Source organism: Marmota monax, unplaced genomic scaffold, assembly GCF_021218885.2.
Source record: "Marmota monax isolate L192 unplaced genomic scaffold, Marmota_monax_Labrador192_F-V1.1 WCK01_AAM20220418_F8-fsc00003, whole genome shotgun sequence".
Taxonomy (NCBI): Eukaryota; Metazoa; Chordata; class Mammalia; order Rodentia; family Sciuridae; genus Marmota; species Marmota monax.
The window spans coordinates 3332587-3338586 of NW_026694084.1; positions in this window are offsets into that span (position 1 = coordinate 3332587).

Below are 6000 nucleotides of genomic sequence, written 5' to 3' on the forward strand. Positions count from 1 at the left end.
GCCCATTTGTTGATTGGGTTATTTGTTATCTTATTGTCTAATTTTTTGATTTCTTTGTATACTCTGGATATTAGGGCTCTATCTGAAGTGTGAGGAGTAAAAATTTATTCCCATGATGTAGGCTCCCTATTTACCTCTCTTATTGTTTCTCTTGCTGAGAAAAAACTTTTTAGTTTAAGTAAGTCCCATTTGTTGATTCTTGTTATTAACTCTTGTGCTATGGGTGTCCTATTAAGAAATTTGGAGCCCGACCCCACAGTCTGTAGATCGGAGCCAACTTTTTCTTCTATCAGATGGCGTGTCTCTGATTTGATATCAAGCTCCTTGATCCATTTTGAATTCACTTTTGTGCATGGCGAGAGAAAGGGATTCAGTTTCATTTTGTTGCATATGGATTTCCAGTTTTCCCAGCACCATTTGTTGAAGATGCTATCCTTCCTCCATTGCATGCTTTTAGCCCCTTTATCAAATATAAGATAGTTGTAACTTTGTGGATTAGTCTCTGTGTCCTCTATTCTGTACCATTGGTCCACCCGCCTGTTTTGGTACCAGTACCATGCTGTTTTTGTTACTATTGCTCTGTAGTATAATTTGAAATCTGGTATCGCTATACCGCCTGATTCACACTTCCTGCTTAGAGTTGCTTTTGCTATTCTGGGTCTTTTATTTTTCCACATGAATTTCATGATTGCTTTATCTATTTCTACAAGAAATGTTGGGATTTTGATTGGCATTTGCTTCTATAGCTTTCATCCTACTGTAGTCCCCTCTACCCTGATTGGGCTCCTGGCTTAGTAGTGATAGTTAATATTTGTGTTCTTACCAGGAGCCAGTCACTGCCCAGAGTGAGCCCATCTCACAGAATCTTAGAACAAGCTCACAAAGCAACCATTATTCATATTCTTATCCTACAAATAAGATATCTGAGACATGGAGGGATTAGTGGATTGACCAAAGTCCCACAGAGACAGAGCCAGGGTGGTCAAGCACGCAGTCTGGTGGTAGAGACAAATCAGGGATCAGCAAACTGTGGCCCACAGGTGAATCTAGCCTTGTTTTTGTAAATAAAGTTTTATTGGAACATAGCTTTGTTCACTATTGTCTCTGGCTGCTCTCATGCAAAGGCAGAGTTACGTAGTGTGACAGTGACCCTATGGCCCACAAAGCCATTTACTTATCTGACCCTCTTCAGAAGAAGTTGGCCAACCCCTGCTCTCAGTCACCACACGAAACAACTTCCCTTCTGATTAAATCAGAGGCTCCCTGAGGGCATGGATTGCCTCCTTCATCTCTGTCATCCAGCCTCTAACCTGGAAAGTTCCATTATTGGTGGTTACACTTCAATAGACCTTAAAATGCTTATTCAATTTAATGAGTGTAATCTGTGTTTGAACAGTCCCAAAACTCCTTCTGAAAATGTAAAAAATCATGTTTGCTGCAACCTTCATTAGTCCAAGCAAACCCAAGAGGTCAAGACTGATGGTTTTAACAGTGTAACAGGGACAAACTCTAAATTAAAGTGCATACTACATCTGCTTTTTTTTTTTCCTGTATCTCTGCAATAAGCTGCCTGGTGGAGGAGGGGACCCAATATATCTTTCAGCACTTTGGAAACTGGAAAGTACCCAGAAGCAGAACCCCAAGGAGACAAGAATAAACAGGAAAAGCTGACACTGAGTCCCCAGAGTCCTGAGCAGCCCTGAAAGGAAAAGCAAAGGGTAAGGGATGAAGCAGGTGTCCTTCTTCAGTAGTAGGGAGGGGGTGAGGGCTCTCAGATCAGGGAGAAGCTACCCATTTCATTGTGGTCCCTAGAATAAGGTGAATCACAGGTGCACCCCCCCACACTGGCTTTCCCCATGGAGCATGCCCCACTAGGGATCACAAGGGCTGCCTTGATGTGGGAGGAAAAACACGCACTGGAATAGGAGAGCTGGATCAGACCTGGCCCAGAGCCTGACACAGCACAGTAGTGACTGAGTGCCCCAAGGACTGTGTATTGACCATCATAAGTGGTCTCAAGTACTAGCACCAGCTGCAGGACTAATCTCAGCATTGGCTGCACTAGCTCCAGTGCCTTGTGCAATTAGTTTGTAAATTAGATTAAAAATTCTTTGAAGGCAGGGACTGCATCTTCTCCATCTTTATATTTCTAGAACCTAGGAAACAATAGATGCTCAATATTGAATTAATGAATCCCTCTAAACCTTGGGCATTCCTGTGACTATTAAGTGAGAAAGTAAATGTCAGGCCCAAGCATTTAGTAAGTAGGACTACAGATAATAGAGAATAAGGTTGAAGTAAAGCCAGCTTTGTTGTGCCTCAGTTTCCTTGACAATAAAATGGAATCACAATTGCCTGATAGAAATTAAGGGTAGAATGAATACAAAAGCATTTTTTCCTCTCATGGGAGCTTCTACCTATCTCCATGACAGCACTTGGTATATGCATCACAATTACCTGTTTCCAATTGCTCTACCTCCCAGCACAGGAGCTGGAAAATAGCAGGTGCTCAATAAATGTGTGCTAAGTTAACAGCCAATGTGATGCATAGTAGCATAATCAAGGAAAATGACAAATCAGCTTTTCATTTTGAATGTGGTAAACATTCTATAATGTTATAAAGAATATTTAAGCAAAAAGCAAGTGGTTTTCAAATTGTGTATTTTATGCCAGTGCATACATTTATTAACATTCCCCTGCCTTTGCCAATTTCTGGGGGTTTTCCCATCAACAGAGTCAGCATTTCAGATCAGTGTGCTTTCCAGATTTTGGTTCACATTTTTTCTGAAGTGGAAAATAATTTTTGTTTTTTGTCCAGGATTCTTACATCTTCGATGTCAGTGGAATCATTTCATCTATGCCACTAAGTTTGCCAAACTTGCTTGATTTTGTAAATTACACCGGGGTGCTGATTTTCCTAGTCTTCAATAAAGGTGTTTCCCTCATGGAAGTCTCCTAAGCATCTGAAGGCAGGCAAGATATTTCCACCCACCACTTTCTCTGACTTCTAACTTGTTTTCATGTCCTGTGTCATACTTTTAGCTGAACCAGTATTATGAGCATACATCTTAAAAAATCTATGGAACTTAAGATGCATCTGATTGAATTATTACATTTGTAAATTTGGCTGAGCAGGTGGCTCCGTGAGAGTGCTTGTTTAGTATGCACGAGGTCCTGGGCTCTGTGAGAGTGCTTGTTTAGCATGCACGAGGTCCTGGGCTCCATCCCTAGCACTGTTAAAAAAAAAAAAAAAAGTAAATTTTGCTAAAAACAAAATGATTAGGAAATTCTCAGCTATGGCATAATGTGGATGTTGTGAGGAATAAGATTCACGCAGTCTAGTTAAAAAACGACAAACACGCACAGGCATTGATCAGCAGAGCCATGGAGCACCAAAGCTATGCTTCTTTCCTCATTGTTGGTAGACATGGCAATCAATCACACCCGACTAAAGTTCTTAATCTTTGTTCTTTCCTCATGTGACATGAAACCAATAATTCCTATGCAGCAATGTGCAAGTCCTGGTGCTGTCTCTGCAGCTCCATCTTTCTCAGCCACCCCTGAAAGTAATTCCCAATGTAAAGGAGTTACAAGAGCCATTCGATTGGGAGAACCTGGAGGCTACTTTGTTTTTAAGTCAGTCATTGGTCAAATTAGCATATAATAGTAATAACCATTTTGCACTTGGTTGCCACAAAATAATGTTATAACTCTGTAAGAATCCTCAAGAAAAGTGTATCATAGATAGGCACTATTGTGGACTGAATATTTGTGTCCCCCAGAATTCATGTTGGAATCCTAACCCCCAGAGTATTGGTAATTAGGAGGTGGGGCCTTTTGGGAGATGATTGGGCTACGAGCAAGCGTGGAAAGGTCCTGCATGGGATTAAAAGAGGCCCCAGAGAGCCCTTCTTCCTCTTCCACCAAGTGACAGCACAGCAAGAAGGTACACCTACTAGCCACACCAAGAGCCCGCACCAGACATAGAGTCTACTGGAACCTTGTCCTTGGACTTTCCAGTCTTCAGAACTGTGAGCAATGCATTTCTTTTGTTTATAAACTACCAGTTTACAGTATTTCGTTACAGCTGCCCAAACAGACTCAGAAGGGCATGTGGGGTGCTTAGACTGTGGCCAGTCTATTTTACCTAATGGGTGACTATTCATTTCTCCTAGTAAACGTGACAGTTTTCTCACAGAATGTAGTTTAAAATGAATGATTTTTAAGAATCCATTTGCCTTGCATTCTGTTTTGCAATCCAACTCCCCAGGTGATTTTAGTTAGCACACTTTTAGTTGGGTTCTTGAGACCTTCAAAACAAATAAAATGGAGCCTCATTTAACTTTCTGTATAATGTGACTTTGCAGGAAATAAACATGCTTCTAAAATCCAGCTCTTACTTTGTAATAGATCAGCCCAAAGTTTAGTAGATTCCAACAACAAATGTCATTATTTCTCAAATATTTAGTGTGGATTGAGTGGTACTTCTGGGCTGGCTTGGTGGGAGTTGGTGGCCTAAGCTAACTACACTCAGGTGTTTTGGGATCTTGACTGGTAAAAGATTTCTTGGGCAGCTGGGACCTATCAAGGATAAACAAATCTAGACATTAAAAGCAACGAAAACAAAGCCAGGCATGGTGGCACCTGCCTGTAATCTCAGCTACTCAGGAGACTGAGGCAGGAGGAGCACATGTTTGAGGCCAGCCTGGGCAATTTAGTGAGATCCTCTTTCAAAATACAAAATAAACCAGGGCTGGGAGGGTGGGGATGTAGCTTTGTGGTAGAATGCCTCTGGGTTCAATGCCCCCTATTGGGTGGGGGAGTGGGGCAGAATTTGAAAACAGATATTATTCTATAAAAACAGCAGCCAGAAAGAGCTGAGCTCTATCCCAATTTGCAAAGCACAGACTGGGTGGTTTAAAGGGAGAATGATGATAGCTTCGCAGACACCCAGAGTCAGAGAAGTGAAGAATTACAAAAAGCCTGTGAAAATGCTGGCCAATGTCCATGCGATTAGGCCAGGGGTGTCCGCTAACTGGCCTATATCAGGGTTAGGCACCCATCTCCCCCAGAGACTGGGTGGCAAGGTCCTGTCCTCTCTAAAGGTCACCTTTCAAAGGAATGGCCTTCAGATTCTGCAAAAAGACACTCTGGGCTGCAGGATACACATATACATCTCATAAAGACACAGGAAGGATTTATGATTGCAAGCAGTTTTTGTTTTGTTTTGACTAAATGCTTAAAGAAAGGTTAGGGCCCTGGTTGCAGGCATTATCTGGAATGCACTGTAAATTCTTTGGGCAGCCTTGAGTTTGTCCAGACAAAGTCAGGGGGTTGTTAGAAACCATGCTAGAGTTTGATCAGATGTCTCCAAGCTCTGGTGATTTTGCAGTTCTCAGACCTCTGCACATGGAAGCCCATCTTCCAACAGGCTCATCACAAGTGACAGAGAAGGCAAGTCCCATATGTTTAAGTCTCTACTTGCTTCATGTGTAATAACATCTCAGTTGCCAAAGAAAGTCAGATGGTTAAGCCCAGATTCCAGGGAAGGAGAAACACACCCATTCACAGAATGAGCGGAGCATCAAGTTCTATTGCTGCAGGCTGTGCACAGATAAGTAGGAGGAATCATTGCAGCCAGATTTGCAAACAATTACCAAAAAGGTGTGGTATATCATCAATCAGAATTTTCTCCCACAATCCTATTTCCCAAGCCAAACAAACAACAACAACAACAACAAAAAAAAGTAAATTTTAATCACATGGCTATCTCGGCTTAAAGCTTAGTGTATTTGGTCATTTAAATAGTCCACTTAAATAGAGGGAGTCTCTCTGGAATAAAAATGATTTTAGTCCTAATTGGCTAAGATGGTGTCTGAGGTAGGAATGTGGAGAGGAGAGTCTGGCCCAGCTGCTGTGTATGGTTGGTCCATTTGTGTCTTGAACTGGCCATGTTGTGTTTGGAGTAAGGTTCATTCTAGACCATGCCCTGTGTGCCAC